The 15,682-nt window shown below is 39.5% G+C and overlaps 1 protein-coding gene across 8 annotated transcripts in view; it reads right to left on the reverse strand.

Annotated features, from left to right (window-relative positions):
• The window catches only part of TEAD4 (TEA domain transcription factor 4), a 79,488-nt gene that overhangs the window by 60,979 nt on the left and 2,827 nt on the right, over positions 1-15,682 (reverse strand). The gene's annotated exons all lie outside the window — the stretch shown is intronic.

Here is a 15,682-nt window from a genome sequence, read left to right on the forward strand (position 1 = left end):
GAAAGACTACACAAAGTGAAATAGTGATTAATAAATTAGATGCTGTTTCACTGAATTGAAGCTAGTGGTCAGTGACATTTTTAACATTGACATTTCTCAAGGATGAACTGCACTTCTAAAAAGCAGTTCCTGAAGTGAAGCTGTTTAATGCAGTGTCTCCCAAACCTCAACAATTATAATCTGGCAGAAGTCAAAGGCACCAGGAGTAAAAAAATAAGGCACTGGACTTCTGTTTAAGAGTCCTAGTTACTTACAGTGTTCCTACTGCTCATCTTCAGAACAAGTTTTGGCAAGTTCCTTCAGTTCTCTGTGCGTCTCTGTCCTTTTATCCTCAACCATTTTTAAACTATTAGACAACAGTCTAATAAACAAGGCAGGAGCAGAAACTGTTATTGCATTCAACCTAAGCAGGCAGCTGCTAGCTCTTGAGAACTACAATAAATTTTATAAAACTATATTCTATTTATAAAACCCAACAATGGAGACTGAAGTCATTAAGCAGACCTGCTAAAACTTTTATCCAGAAAGCAAATTCAGACAGTACAGACACTGTATTGACATTAACTCCAGTCAATCATATAGAAGACAAATGGATTCTAAGAACACAATCTTACTCCCCTGCCTTAATTGCAAAATTGTTTACCTCTTTAATGGTTTCATTATCTGAACCACAGAGATAGAAAATCACAAAAATTCTTTTATCCAGATCAACAGAATAATCAAAGTTGCACTGAACTAAAGAGTAAGGAGACCACCTAGTCAGACTAGCTAGGAATATCATAGCAATAATATAGAGGTCTGAGGAGGAATTTGAGCATGATCTATGTCAAAAACTAGTTAGAAAAGAAAAGCATAGTTATTCTTTCCTGTAGATGATTTAATATATATATAATTATTATAATAATAAACCACAAATTAGACCAATTTACTCAACTTTGGAAGTTCAGAAAGTCAGAGTTCAGGTCTCCAGAAACCTCCTTGACATTGGATAAAAAATGTTACACAACATACTCCTTTTTAGCTTCTTATCTCTTTCAATTTATTGATCATAAAACCTTCTCAAAGACAATAGTTGTTTTTTTGTTAGGTTTTCTTTTTAAATAAAAAGATTAAATTCTTGAGATTTTTATCATTTCAAAAGGTGAAGTTGTAAAAAGAGTTGACAACACTAGCTCTCAGATGGTTTTGGTACTCTTTTAATGACATTAAACAGCAGTAGATTTTTACAACTCAGCAGCCCACCAAATGCTGAGGAAATGTATAAAAGAATGCTGATAATTTAGTAATTTCTAGACACTGTACACTTCTTACTTCATGGTGCAGCATTTTAACAAATGGTTCACACAGAAATTCAGAAAAGCCACTGTAAGACTTATCTCTTAGAATGTTTGGAATATATGAGGCTCTGGTATAGCCTACTACTGTCCATCTATCCATCTTGTGAGAGAAGTTGGCATGGCTGCTGCAGAGGCAACAGCGGGAGATTTAAATGGGCACAAACCTGTAAGAAGCCCTCGATCACCAAGGAATGTGAGAGAGAGATTGATTGGTGGTGCCAAACCCAGAGATCTTGGCAGCCAGCTGAGGCTCCACATGGAGCACATCACCACATGCCACCTTACAAACAGGTGATAGAGGGGAACCAGCAGGCAGACAGTGTTCCTGCTGCCATGAACCCCCTAAAGGTCCCTGCTCAGCAATGCAGGCATGCCTGCCCAGAGATTCCCCTGCCTCCCCAGCTGCCCCTGAAGAACAGGAACAGTGCTCTGCAGGGATAACTGGACAATGGTAGTGATGATGGTTCTCCCCACTTGGTGGTGTCACCAAAGTCTAACCAGACCTCACTTAGCACTAAAACCTCATCAGCAAAGAAAATAACGATGGGTCACTGTCATTGGTGACTCTCTGCTGAAGGGAACAGAAGAGCCAATATGCAGACCAGACCGTCTACACAGGAAGGTCTATTGCCTCCTGCTATCCCAGGTTAAAGTCATAAGGAAGAAACTTCCATCCCTAGTTCGGTCCTCAGATTACTATCCCCTATTTTGTTTCTGGTAGGCAGTGATGATATAGGAAGAATATAAAGACTTCCCTAAAGACTATGGAAAAGGACTTAAGAGCCTTGGGGTGACAGGTAAAGGGTTCAGGAGCACAAGTTGTGTTCACCTCTATCCCTCCAGTTACAGGGAATGATAAAGGACTAAATATGATGGACCAAAGGATTAATACCTGGCTCTGAGCCTGGTGTGCCCAGCAGGATTTGGGTGTTTTGTTTTTTTTTTTTTTACCTTCAGCTCTATTTGCATTAGACCAGGCCTGCTGGCAATTGATAGGAGTTATCTCCCACCAGTGGAAAGGAGTCTTAAGACAGGAAATGGAAGGTTCATTGATAAATTTTTAAACTAGGTACGAAGGGGGGGTGAGAGTGTAACTGGTGACATTAGAACAGAGACTGTATGTAACATGCCAGTGCTTGTAGGAGAGGGATGTGCTAGTAAGACCTCACAGTCTTGTGTCACCATGAAGGAGGAGGATGACTCACCCTTTCGTATGAAAAACACAAGGGTTGGTGTGAGGTTAGTGGCTATAGAAACACCTGAGTATGGTCATGAAGGCATTAGGCCTACTGCCATTAAAAAGGAGGCCCAGCTCAGGTGCTTTTACACTAATACACACAGCATGAGTAATAAACAGGAGGAGCTGAAGGCCACTGTGTGGTCATAAAAGCCATAATATAGTTGCCATCACAGAAACATGGTGGAACAACTCACACAGCTGGAGTGCTGCGATGGATGGCTACTGACTTTTCAAGAGACAGGCTAGGCAGGAAAAGCAGTGGTGTAGCCCTCTGTGCTAAGAAAGAACACGAATGTGTGGAAATTAATGATGGAGATTACAGGACTGAGAGCTTATGGGTCAGAATTAAAGCGAAGGCCAGTAAGACTGATGTCATCATAGGAATATGCTACAGGCCATCTGATCAGGATGAAGAGGTGGACAAGACACCTTACAAACAGTTGGGTGAGGTCTCAAGGTCTCTCCCCCTTGTTTTTGTAGGGGACTTCAGCTCTCAGACATCTGCTGGATTTATAGTACCGCAGATAGGGAACAGTCTCGGAGGTTCCTGGAGTGGGTGGGAAATAACTTCCTGACACATCTGGTGAAGGAGCCAGCAAGGGGAAGCAAAATCCTGGGCCTGCTGTTCGTTAACAGAGAAGGTCTTGTGGGGGATGTTAACATTAGAGGCTGTCTGGGGCATAGTGATCACAAGATGCTAGATTTCTCAGTCCTTGTCAAACCACAGAGGGAGAAGGCAGAACTACCACCTTGGACTTCCAGAGGGCAGACATCAACCTCTTTAAGATCATGGTTGAGAGGGTCCCTTGGGAGGTAGTGGGAGCCCAGGAAGGCTGGGAATACTTTAAGGATGTAACTGTGAAGGTGCAGGAGCTGACCAAGTCATGGAAGACAAGCTGATGGGCAAGGAGGTCAGCTGGCTGAAAGAGACCTTTATCTGGAACTCAAGAGCAAAAGGAAAGCTTATGGTCTCTGGAAGAGTGGGCAAGCTACTTATGATGATTACAGGTACATAGTGAAGCTGTGCGGGGAGAAAATTAGAAAAGCCAAAGCCCAGCTAAAACTGAACTCGGCCACTAAGGTAAAGGACAACAATAAATATTGTTGGAGAAGGAAGAAAAAACTGTGAGGCTGATGGGATCAGAAAGGAGAGTTCACATTTGGCCTCAACCTCTGGGACAGACATTTGAAGCACGCTGTGAATGGTACTAAAGCAGGCAATATGACTTTAAGATGCCCTGAAATGAACAGAACAGTTGGTTCCATCACCAATTATCAATCACTGATACATCTCCTTTACTGTCAGGTGTTCAGTAAAAAGTTAAAGAGATTCTCTTGCTGGGAAATGAGAAGAGAGAAATAAGGTTCCCAAAGAGCAACTTGGCATAGAAACAAAAGCTCTGTTTCAGTTGTTCTTCTTTTGATGTTTCTCTGAGCACACTTATTTACTGGTGCCTGTTGACCTTATTCATATTTAAAGCACATTAAAATTATACAATAATAGAATAAATTAAGGGCACATGAAAATAATAACAGGATGTCTTGGGTTGAAAGATCACGTAGCTTGAAAACCTTTGCATTCTGATCACCTTTTTGGCCATCCTATGGACCCATTCCAACATCTCCACATCTCTCTTGTGTTGGAGGGCCACAGCCTGGATGTGGTCCTCCAAATGAAGCCTCATGAAAGCAGAGTAGAGGGGGACAGTTAACTCCCCCAGGCTGCTTACCACCTCTTTTATGATGCAGCTAAGGATACAGTTGGCCTTCTGGTGCATAAGTGCACACTGCTGGCCCATGACAAGCTTTCAGAACCCCTAAGTCTTCCTCAGCAAGGCACATCTCAATGTTTTCTTCTCTGTAGACATATCCGGGATTGCTCCAACCCAAGTGGAACACCTTGCACATGGCCTTGTTGAACCTCATTAGGCTCACAAGGGCCACTTCTCAAACCCATCTAGATTCCTCCTTTCATTTTATCAACTGCACCACTCAGCTTACTGTCATCAGCAAGCTTGCTGAGGGTGCACTCAATCCCACTGTTTTGGTCATTGATACATATGTTGAATAGCACCAGTACCAAGACAGATCCTTAGGAGAACATGTCTCCACTTGTACACAGAGCCATTGACTACTACCACTTGGTTGTGACCATGAGGCCAATTATTTATCCACTGAATAGTTCACCACCCTTCAAATCCCCATCTCTCCAACTTAGAGATAAGGATGCTGTGGGACCATGTTAAAAGGCCTTACTTAAGTCCAAGTAGATGATTTCAGTTTCTCTTTATCCACTGGTGCTGTCACTCCATTGTAGAAAACCACCATATTTGTCAGACACTATCTGCCCTTGATGAAGCTGTGCTGGCTGTCTCAGATCACCTCATTGCTTTTTGCATGTGCCTTAACATAACTTCCAGGAGGATCTGTTCTGTGATTTTCTCAGGCACAAAGATGAGGCTCACCAGTCTGTAGTTTCCTGGGTCTTCCTTTCTACTCTTCTTAAAAAAGAGAGTAAACCATTTTCCAGGCACAGGGGAGTTTATCTGACAGCCATTACTTTTCAAACATGATGGAATAGCTTGGCAACTATAGCAGCTAGTTCTCCCTCAAGAACTCCACAAACATTGGTCACAGGCTGGTTTTAACTTCAGCTGTCACATTGAGAAACAAATGGAATTCAGAAAGAAGCTTAAGGTTTGACAAAGTAAATGTATTCATAGTACAACCTGCATTTAGAGATGTAGGTCTAAAACAGACAGCAGGATCTGCACCAAGTGAAAAGATTCATACAGCTTGGCAGTTTTGGGTCTTTCAAGACCACGATCTCCGTTCTGAAGCCAAAATCCCTATCAATACGTACAAGCAAACAAAGTCACCTCCTAGGGAATATATGGCTATCAAACATAAAGAGTACCCATTTTGAAATCTGTTACTTTCATCTCCTCAAGACCCATATAGATACAGGTTAACACCCAGTAGATGATTTAATCACAATGCACTCTTATGTTGAAAATTATTATATCTGAAGCATAGGTCCTTTTTCCAGCTCTGCATTCATACACTAGGAGTTGCTGCCTGTTCATCCAATGTTTTACAAGGCTTCATATCTGTGCCAAGCCCTCTCAGTGACAAACTTTGTGTCTTCTCTGATGCAAGATCCAGAATTAAGTAAGAGAAAACATACTTTGTATTCAGTTCCATGTTGATCCCCAAGACTGTCTTCTCCCAGTACAAAAGAAAAGTTGCACTAACTTCAGCAGATGTCACTTGTGTATTCAGGAAAGTCCTCAAAGCAAAAGACAGCATATGTGATCCTTATTTCACATTGGTATAAAACAAGAGATGCAGAACGTAAAAACAATGAGAAGAAATTATAGAGATATTAAAGTTACTTTCTTGCTTTTCATTCCTTGACCAACAATGTTAGTCCTATTTATTTCAAGCTACAGCTAAGTCAGTAAGCATTAAAATATGCTATCATGGGGATATCAAGCAGGATGTTTTTCTATCTCCAGCTGAAACCTCAAGAATCACTATGACACTAACACCACTTAGCCTTCTTCATGATAACTTCAGAAGATATTCCATAGATTGAAAAGACTGTTAAAATCCTTGTAACATTAGCATCTTACTGAACCAGAGATATAATGTTTTAAAGAACTTGCAAGATTATCCTAATTAACACTGCTTAAATAGTAAGCTTTACGCGCAATCCCACTTGCTCAGAGCTCAACTCTGGAGTTGTCTGGTCTGTAGCTCTCTTCTTTTGCTGAAGATTTCAGGCCTCCAGTTTCCCAGTCAGTTGATGCAAACTCTGAATTCACTGGTGAGAAAGGTGGCGACTTACTAAACAAAGCCATGGAGGAGCTGGAAGACAAATTCTATGTTAAATGGGTTTATTGGTATGGGAAGCTGAAAAACTAAATCATTATCCATTGATAATGTCATCTGAGCAGAAGTAGAGCATTTTGAAGAAACACTGTGATGGTGAAACTATCACCTATTACAAAAAAAGGTATGAATATTATTAATTACCAGCCTCTTGGCTTTAACAAAATACATATGTTTTTAATTAGCTTCTAGCATAGTTTTCTTCAGTTTTCCATTCAATCAAAACCAAAACACATAAAAGTTGTTAACTTAAAAGTATGATGTTTTCTAAAATATATTCTTCTGAGTGTTCTAATATCAGTAAGTATTTCAGTACTTACAAGCTTATTTGTAAATTCTGCTTTTGGAAAAGCCTGTAGTCAAAGCTTTTTTCTGGTGCGAATTTGATTCTGAAATCACTAAATAGACATTCCAGTTCATAGGCACAATCAGCCAGTTCCTTCTCCTTCTGAATCCCCAGGACAATTGTTTTGTACATCATCTGATCTTTTCTCATTTCAGCAAACATGCCAGAGGTCCTAAACTTTACATGTGTTCTCTTCAGATTCCATCATTATAAATCTTACACTACCAGGTTCTCATATTTATTCTCATATCTTACAGTAAAATATAGAATAAGAATAACTAAGATATTATCTACCTTTTTTTTGTGGGCTCCAGGATCAGACGAGTGCCTCATAACACCTCCACCTCGTCATCACCACTCTACTTCTTTGTTACATTTCTCTCTGTTCAAACACTGTTTCTTATTTACTCCTGATCTGTGTTCTTATTTACATCATGGCCTGTCTCAATACAAATCACTCACAGGGGCAGACTTTGGATTCAGATGAAAGCAAGAGTATGGAAAATGCAGAAATTTTTCAGCTCCAGTAGTTTCAATATAATTGTTCTTAAGCTGGCAATTTCAATGCTAACTCTCTCTTCTTTCACACATGGCATCTCATGGTGATTCAGAGATCCTGCAGAGCTAGACATCTGTCACAAACCCTTCAGTGATATCTCAATGACAGGGATCATATTTTTAAACAAGCTATAGTTAGTTTAACAAACTAACGCATCTGCTTTCTGATATCAATTCTATACTCATTACTGTTGGTAACGGTTCCCTTTTAAGTTTTGTGGCAGATGCTTAACTCAAAATCATACTTTCCTAAGGACATGAAAAGTTGCAGCCAGCTGTTTGGTTTTCTTAGAGTTGTCTAGAAGATTCCCTTACTCCATGTCTACCATCTTTGCCTGCTGAAACTGGTATCAAACAACACCACTATCCAGAGATGTCCCTATCCACTTTGCCCAGGAAGCAATGCTTGCCGCAGTCTTGTGGAATCTGACAGCACAGTTCCACTCTCACTGGCTGCACCTTGAGCAATTCAATTAATTATATACATTTCTTCGACTTGTTTCATTTCATGGGACAAGCTCTTGAGGCAGGGACTACTTCTCATTACAGGTATTCCTTGACATTATTGCAATACAAATAAAAATGAACAATTCTGGCATTCTCTACTTTGATTACATGAGTCAAATACCTAAATGAGCATCTGAACCACAACATTTTCATGTCCCATCAGTAATAGAGTCAGATAACTTCAAAAAAAATTCATCCAGAAGAGAGTATGTCCTGCTGCACAAACTAGAACTTTAGAGAAGTACAATATAACTTTTTTAAATAGAGACAGCAACAACCAGTTATTAGCATGATCCTAATGGAAATAAGTGAGTTTATACAATGAAGTCATGCAAGGATATCTGAGTTTAGAAAGTGAGAGTTTGGAATGCAGGTTTCTCTGAAATTAATGCTTTCTATTTATTTCCTTGAAAACTACAACAGATACAATTAGCACAATAACACAAAAATAAATAGAGAAAATTCTCAGCTACAAAACATTTTTCAACATAATTGCCACCACTAGCTATTCACTATTGCCAGCCATGAACAAGAGCCTGCATGCTGCACTTGTAAAAGTCTGTACCAGCAGAGGTGCCCCATTGTTGCTGTCACCACTGCTGAAACACCACCATCCCCTTCAAAGAGCTCACATCTCCTGTTTAGTACCCATCGGCATCCAGCAAATGGAAATGAATGTTAATGGTATGATTTTTCCTGCATGGAGGAATTTAATTTCACACCTTTATTTCCCATGCATTTCCACGTCAGATGCCATTTTGTCAAATTGCATCCCTGCTGCCATCTGTTGCACAGCAACAAAATGTAATGGAATACTGGCAGGAAGGTTCAACATCTGCTGCCACACCCCCAACATCTGCCTTTGTTGTGGGCCAATATAACAAAATAGGAGGAGCAGTTCTTTTCTGTTGTACCCTACAAAACATATCATAGTACTGAAAGTTACCAGAGAAAAAAAAAGGCTGGAAAATTCTTTAGGGCACTATAATAATAGTTTATTTCCTCTGAAAAAGTAGTATGTCTGCAATCAGTAGATGAGTATCTCCAAGGGAGTGCAACTCAATGACTGCAGGGGAAAAACATTACTGTAAGAGGAAGAGGTGGGAAAGCAGTTATACAGCAATAACTGAGGTCTGATAAAGTTTACAGACAGAACAGCAGAGATCATTTACATGCTTAAAGGAACTCTGCAGTGAAAGATGCAACAGCAGCATGACCAAATAGCCCTTAACTAGTTGGCAGGGTAAGATACTTTTGCAGCACCCCAGCAACCAATTGCTCAGGCTGCACTCTAGTCATTAAATCAACCCGGAGCCAGTGCCATTTGAAGCTGCATAAGAAAGTCCAGCATCAGTGGTGAGAGTGGGAACAGTTCAGTGAGCTTTTTGAGAAGTCTCTACTCATTCTATTAACAATTTAACCAAATGTTGAGACTAGCTACAGTCTTGCTTTTGCTCTGAGACTTCTGCAGTCCTGGAGCAATGCTAGCTATTACCTGTGAATACTCCTACCCATCCAGAACACTACTGCTGTGACTAGAATTCTGACTAAAACCGGTTAAAGTAGGTGTTACATGCTGCAGGTGAACAAAAGGCTCTTAACAGACAATAGTGCCAGGCAAGGAAAAAAGAACTATATTACCTTGTACAATATACAATCATTACATCTACAGACTGCCTTGTGAGACTTTTGTCTATCTTATCACTGCATTAGACTAATATACAAAGAAACAACTACTGGCCTTAGATCATATTCAACATATGATTGGGCTCCAGCAGAATGCTTTTATGCCTTGCACAAAATTAAGCTTGGTTTACTTGCTACGCTGAAATTACCTACAGCAGCTGCTGTTCAAGAGGCACCTGACTTGCTGAGCAAAGCAAAACAATGTTTTTAATTGTTGTAGTAGATGAACTTTGACTGAAACGAGGGGATGTAACATCCAACACAGTGATATAAATCAAAACATGGAGAGAGGAGAACTTCTATCAGTGTAACCCTAGATAATGTAGTCAAACAGGATGTGATAAGACAGCGTGTGGCATTGCACACCACCCAGTTGGTTACATTCTTTATAAATAAGACAGAACACAATCTTGATGCCCTGAAAGTAGACTGGGGGAGCCAATGTTATATCCAATGTGAGAACTGTCCTTCAGATCTCCCATTTCCTCTGACTTTCTAAGAGGCATGTTTCAATCTTTCCAGAAAAAAAAAATGATTGTGATAGGGTGAAGATGGATAGCTACCCTTATCCTAGTAGGGGTAGTCATCACTAGTCCTCTCAACAAGCACCGAGCTAGTTAAAGAAGAATTAACCAGAAGGAAGTCCACTAATTGTGCCCATTCCTTATCGTGGAATTTTCATTAGTATTAGCTAACGTTTAAATCAAAACTGTCTCCTGAAGTACACAGAACTGTGGTTTACTGACATAGATATATAGATATATGCCTGAACCTTACAACAAAGGTGTTGACTCAAACAACTAGCCTTATCAATTGTCCGAGAATGAAAAAATGGAGCTGTAAGATCTATGAAACATCACTTTGCTAAGGTGGAATGATAGACTGTTTAACTTCACTTCCTCTCATGGCTCCTCATGGTTGATAAACATCAGAAGAGCAAGGAGTGCATGACAGAGAAAATTGCTGGAAAAGTCCTTAATACACAAGTGGGTTGTGAGCCCATGGGTGGTCTTGGACCAGCCAGACAATGTAACGGAACATTTACCTTTGTTGATTCACCACCCATGGATCAAGAACCAATAATCAAGACAGTGCTGGATCCAGGAGTGGTGAACTATATCTCCCTAAATCTCTCTCCTTACCTTTCCTCAGTCTTTTTACTTTTTCTGTACCAGCTGTTGCTTAAATGTGCCCTCAAGTATTTGCTTACTAATTGTTGCTAGAAAATTGCCTAATATTGCCTCAAAATAGTTAATTAGTTGTACCTAGAAAGCTCAATAAATTGTATTGTTCCTCACTGCTTGACTCCATTACTTCAGCAACTCACTGAGTGCCCTGTTTCAAAGTATTCAGCTTACAGCCCTACCGAAGGTGGATGAGAGACATGAAACTAAATCATACGCGAGGGAGAAATAAATCATGTTTTACCATTTTCACCAAATACTGTTCTTCACTTAAATATAAAAATAAGGAACCTTTTACAGGAAGCTAAAAAATATTTACTCCCAAGCCCACCATTCTGAAAATCTCACCATTACACTAAAAACAAAATACTTATTACCTACTGAAAAATTTATAGCACGAAGACCTGCGTAAGTGAATCACTCAGTGAAGAAAACTTGTCTGATGACAAAATCTTGCCAATAATGTCAAGACAAAGAAAGGTGAACTTTAAAATGCTTTGTGTTTGCAGTTGTTTCAACTTCAGAGGGAATCACTTTTCTCAGGACTGATGCTTAACACTTTCTGGAAATTAGGTGTCTTTCTAGTCAGAGAACACAAAATTGAGGGATTGATAATGCCCTGTCATTTCATGATATCCAAGCAAAATTCTTATTTCTCAATCCTGCCTCCTGTTCAGGATGTCTCTCAGCCTCACCTCTTTCAATCAATAATAGGATGAGGAGAAATGGCTTAAAGCTCTGGAAAAGCAAGTTCAGTTTGTCCATTAGGAAAAGTTGTTTACTGAGAAGATGGCCAGGCTTCTCAGGGATCTGGTCATAGCCCCAAGCCTGTCAGTGTTCAGTAAGTGTTTGGAAAATACTCTTAAATATATGTTTAACTCTTAGGTTGCCATATGTGGAGTCAGGAGGTGGACTTGATGATACTCATGGGCCCTTTCAAAACAGGATTGTGTTGCCTAGGACTCAAGGGTACAAAGTCCCAAAAAACCACAAACTTAAGTTCAAATGACACCAATGAAAGAATTTCACATGAACTTAGACATGAGGCAAATGTTTCCAAAACTCATCTAAAGCTGTGGAAGTGTTTAGCTCCAGAACTATAGCCAGTTTCCAACAAAAGCTATAGGAGAAATTGGGCTAACAGTCTTATTATAACAGAATAGACACAAGTATAGTCATGCTTCCACATCTGCAGTGCTTTCAGGTGGCCTACATTACAGTCATAATCTGTGTGCCTCCCTGTCCATTCCAAGGCTGAAGAGGCCCTTTACTAACACCTCAAGACAGAAGCAAAATACAAATGGCAGAAGAGTTGTAAAACAGTATCTCAGTTCAGTCAACCAATAAAGCATGTGTCCCAATTTTAGTAGGAGTTAGACAGGAGCTTAAAAGTGTTTTGATGTTTTTGAAAAGCCAACGCCTAAGTAAAGAGCAACCATGAAACACCTGCACTATCTGTTAAAGTTGATTGAAAGAAGGGCAGTGAAGGTGATCAGAAGCTGGTGCACCTCTCCTGTGAAGAAAGGCTGAAGAGCTTATTTAGTCCAGAGGAGTTTCCAAGGGGATCTCATTGAGGCATTTCAGTATCTAAAGGGAGTCTGCAGGAAACATGGAGAAAGACACTTTTTCAGGGTGTGTAGTGAAAAGCCACAAGGTAGCTGGTTTGAATCAAGAAAGGTAGATTTAGACTAGAAGCAAGAAAGAAATTCTTGACTATGAGGGTGAAGACACTGGAAGGTTTCTCAACCCTCACCCACTACTAGTGAGGCTGTGAATGCTCCATCCCTAGAAGTGTTCAAGGCCAGGCTGGATGAGGTTTTGGGCAACCAAATCTAGTGGAAAGCGTCCCTGTTCATGGCACAGGGCTTGGAAATAGACAACCTTTAAGGTTCCTTCAAACCAAAGCCATTCTGTGATTCTACAATTTCATAACGTGAAGAATAAACAATTAATTCCTGGTCTGACTTCTCAGTGCTTTTTGGTGAAGCTGAGCCCTACTTACAGCTGCCAACCAAGCCTCATTCTCTCTATGGATTCAGATACGATCTCAGCTCAGCTTTTTAGTACGTGCTCCATCTAATACATGAAGCAGAAGAGTTCAGAAGTTCCACAGAAAGCAAGTGAAAACTATGACAGCCTGTAAATACAAGTTGAACCCTCAAACTGGAACCACTAGGCAAAGAAATAGAAAAACTAAATGGCAAAACTGTTAAAAAAAAAGAACAACAGTTAAGCTTGTCCCCAGATATCACAGAAAAGCACAAACATCCTGATTTCTCTTTTGCTCCTCCTCATCTTTCTCCCAGGAGGGTCAACATCTTATATACCTTCTGCTGATGGAATCTACAGAAGGATAGGGACAATTAGCCAAGCAAAACTAGATTCTTAGAGACACAGACAGTTATAGACTTAAGTCCACTTTTTGAAACAGGTTCTTGCAAAACCAGTTGGATACTGCTTTACTTTTCAGTTAGCTTACTCATGGATAAAAGAAGCAATTTACATTGTTCCCCCTGCACAGTTTTGTTCTGTTTATGTAGATCTTTCATAAATAAAGGGACTGAAAATAAATAGTATTTTTTGCTTTTAAAAAGATAAATTAAAGCATTAAATACACTTAAAGAAAGTCTTCTTATGCAAACCTCTCTTCCATACCTCTCTCTCTTTTTTTTTTCCTTAAACTGACAAGATTTTTACACCAAGAGAAGCTCTAAATCCTGCTATGCCAGTATCAGTAGATGGTTTCAAGGACCTAGCCACAAAGAAGTATGACCAGGTAAGATGAACATCAGCAAATCCTCCCTCTCTTTCCATTTTCAGTATATACATGTGTATAGTCAATGAATATAAAGATGTTATAATTATGAAATAAACCAGAGAGTTTAGCAAAGCAGATTATAATAACAAAAAGAGTAGATAGAAAGCTTACCCACATCCTGGACTCACTGCAAAACCCCAGTAGAGTGGATCTCCAGAAGAGATCCTTTCCCACTGGCAGTCAGCTCTTAAATGAGTCTAGGAGAGGTGCAGCCAGGCTCCACCCCTTCTGGTAGCACAGGTGAATTGCCTTCACCTGTGCTCCCGTGGCTGACTCATTGCTCGCCTCAGGTGATCAATCAGAGGTTCAGGCCATGATTCAGCAGTTCCCATATAACATACTCAGTGCTCTCTTGACTTTTTTTCCTTCAGTTAAAGCATAGCAGTCATGGTTACAAGAGATTAGACTTTGTCTGCACACCTGTCATTAATGGTTACTCCTGTTTGAAGGAAGGCATTGAGGACTATGCTAGTTTATTTTGCCTTTGGCAATAGCAAAGCAGATGCTTCAAAGGTTTGTAACAAGCCACTGTCACTCATGTCACAGTACAGCAGAAAAAAACACCTTTTAGCAAACATATTCTAACAAAGGTAGAACATGGTAATCATAAATCTACAATGGAACAGAAAAACAGAGCCAGTGACTCAGTCGGTAGCTCTGGGAACTGGAAAACCTGCCCCTCCCTAGCAGGAAAGTGTGTAATTCATACAGTGTTAAAAACAAAGGAGAGTGACTGCATAATCTCCAGAAAAAGTAGGACCCAAGGGGTAGAGGGGGAAAAAAAAAGAAAGAAAAAAAAAAAAAACACAACAATATCACCAACTACACCAACAAAAAATAATAACTTCTTTAATCATCTAAGTCTCACATCTTGTAATGAGCTCCATCCAGGCAAATTACCTACTTTCTACAAGGCTCTTTCCTAGATCATGGCTCTATGAAGTAAGATGTAGAGCATTTAGCATGCTGATGGATATAATGGAGAAGCTGGGGCAGAGAAAAGTGTGTACCATAATCAGTAAGTAGCATGGCTTTATGAACACTGTGTGTCAATCTTGATAAATCCAATTGCTTTTCAAATGAGGATAGAACTATCATGAAGTTAGAGAATAAAAAGAATAGAAGTGCACAATGTTTTAAGTTTAGATTTAGAAAAGCATTTGCTACTCACTAAGGGAATCATGGCTGAAAAATTAATCCAAGTTGGATAGCTGAATAGTACTGCTCATATTACTAGAAAATGAATGTTTCAAAAGTGTAATGATATGTACCAATGGTACCATCAAACACAAGAGACATCTACTGTGTTGCTGCAGGGATCTTAGATGGGCCAGTTTTCACTGACATCTTAATTAATGATCTAAGATTGAACAAACAAAATGTTAATTAAACTTGCAGATGATACAGAATTAAGTTTACAAACACCAGTGGGTAAAGACAGCTCAAACAAGAGAAGTGGTTGAGGGGAAGAAGGAGGAGGTTGGGATACAAATTAGACTATCTGGAAAAAGTAATGCCAAGAAACTGAAGCAACTTCAAGAAAAGAAAAAATAAAAAATAAAACAAACAACAACAATAAACACAGAGATAAATCAAGTAAAGAAAAGGTCCTGCCAGAAGCAAGAGCTAAACACATGAATGAGTGAGAAAGCTGAACAAATGAGATTTTTCTATAAAGCACATTCTTCTACAAAATGACCAATTTAACTTTTGTCTGCCTGTGCTCAGTTGTCACTTCAGGCAACAGAGAAAGATAAATCACCTCCAACACGTGGAGTATCACATATCATTCTGCAAAAGGAACACAGACTAATTGAATAAAATGACTAGTACAAAGAATAATCATTAGACCTAGAATAATAGATGTTGCAAAATACAAAAAATTTAGTCTCAATGGTGATCTGTAATAACTTAAAAGTAGCAAATGCAAAAAGAGGGAAAAACAATAATTTCACAGAAACATGCCAAGGCAAAAGCTATTGCATTAAGCTAATAAAAACTAGCTTGAATTTCAGGAAATCCCTACTGATTTTAAAATACATTGCGCTATGGAAAAGCTGTCCAACTAAACTACTAGAAGAATCATTGCATGACATTTAGGGAAGAAAAAAA

Source organism: Meleagris gallopavo, chromosome 1 (genome assembly GCF_000146605.3).
Source record: "Meleagris gallopavo isolate NT-WF06-2002-E0010 breed Aviagen turkey brand Nicholas breeding stock chromosome 1, Turkey_5.1, whole genome shotgun sequence".
NCBI lineage: Eukaryota > Metazoa > Chordata > Aves > Galliformes > Phasianidae > Meleagris > Meleagris gallopavo.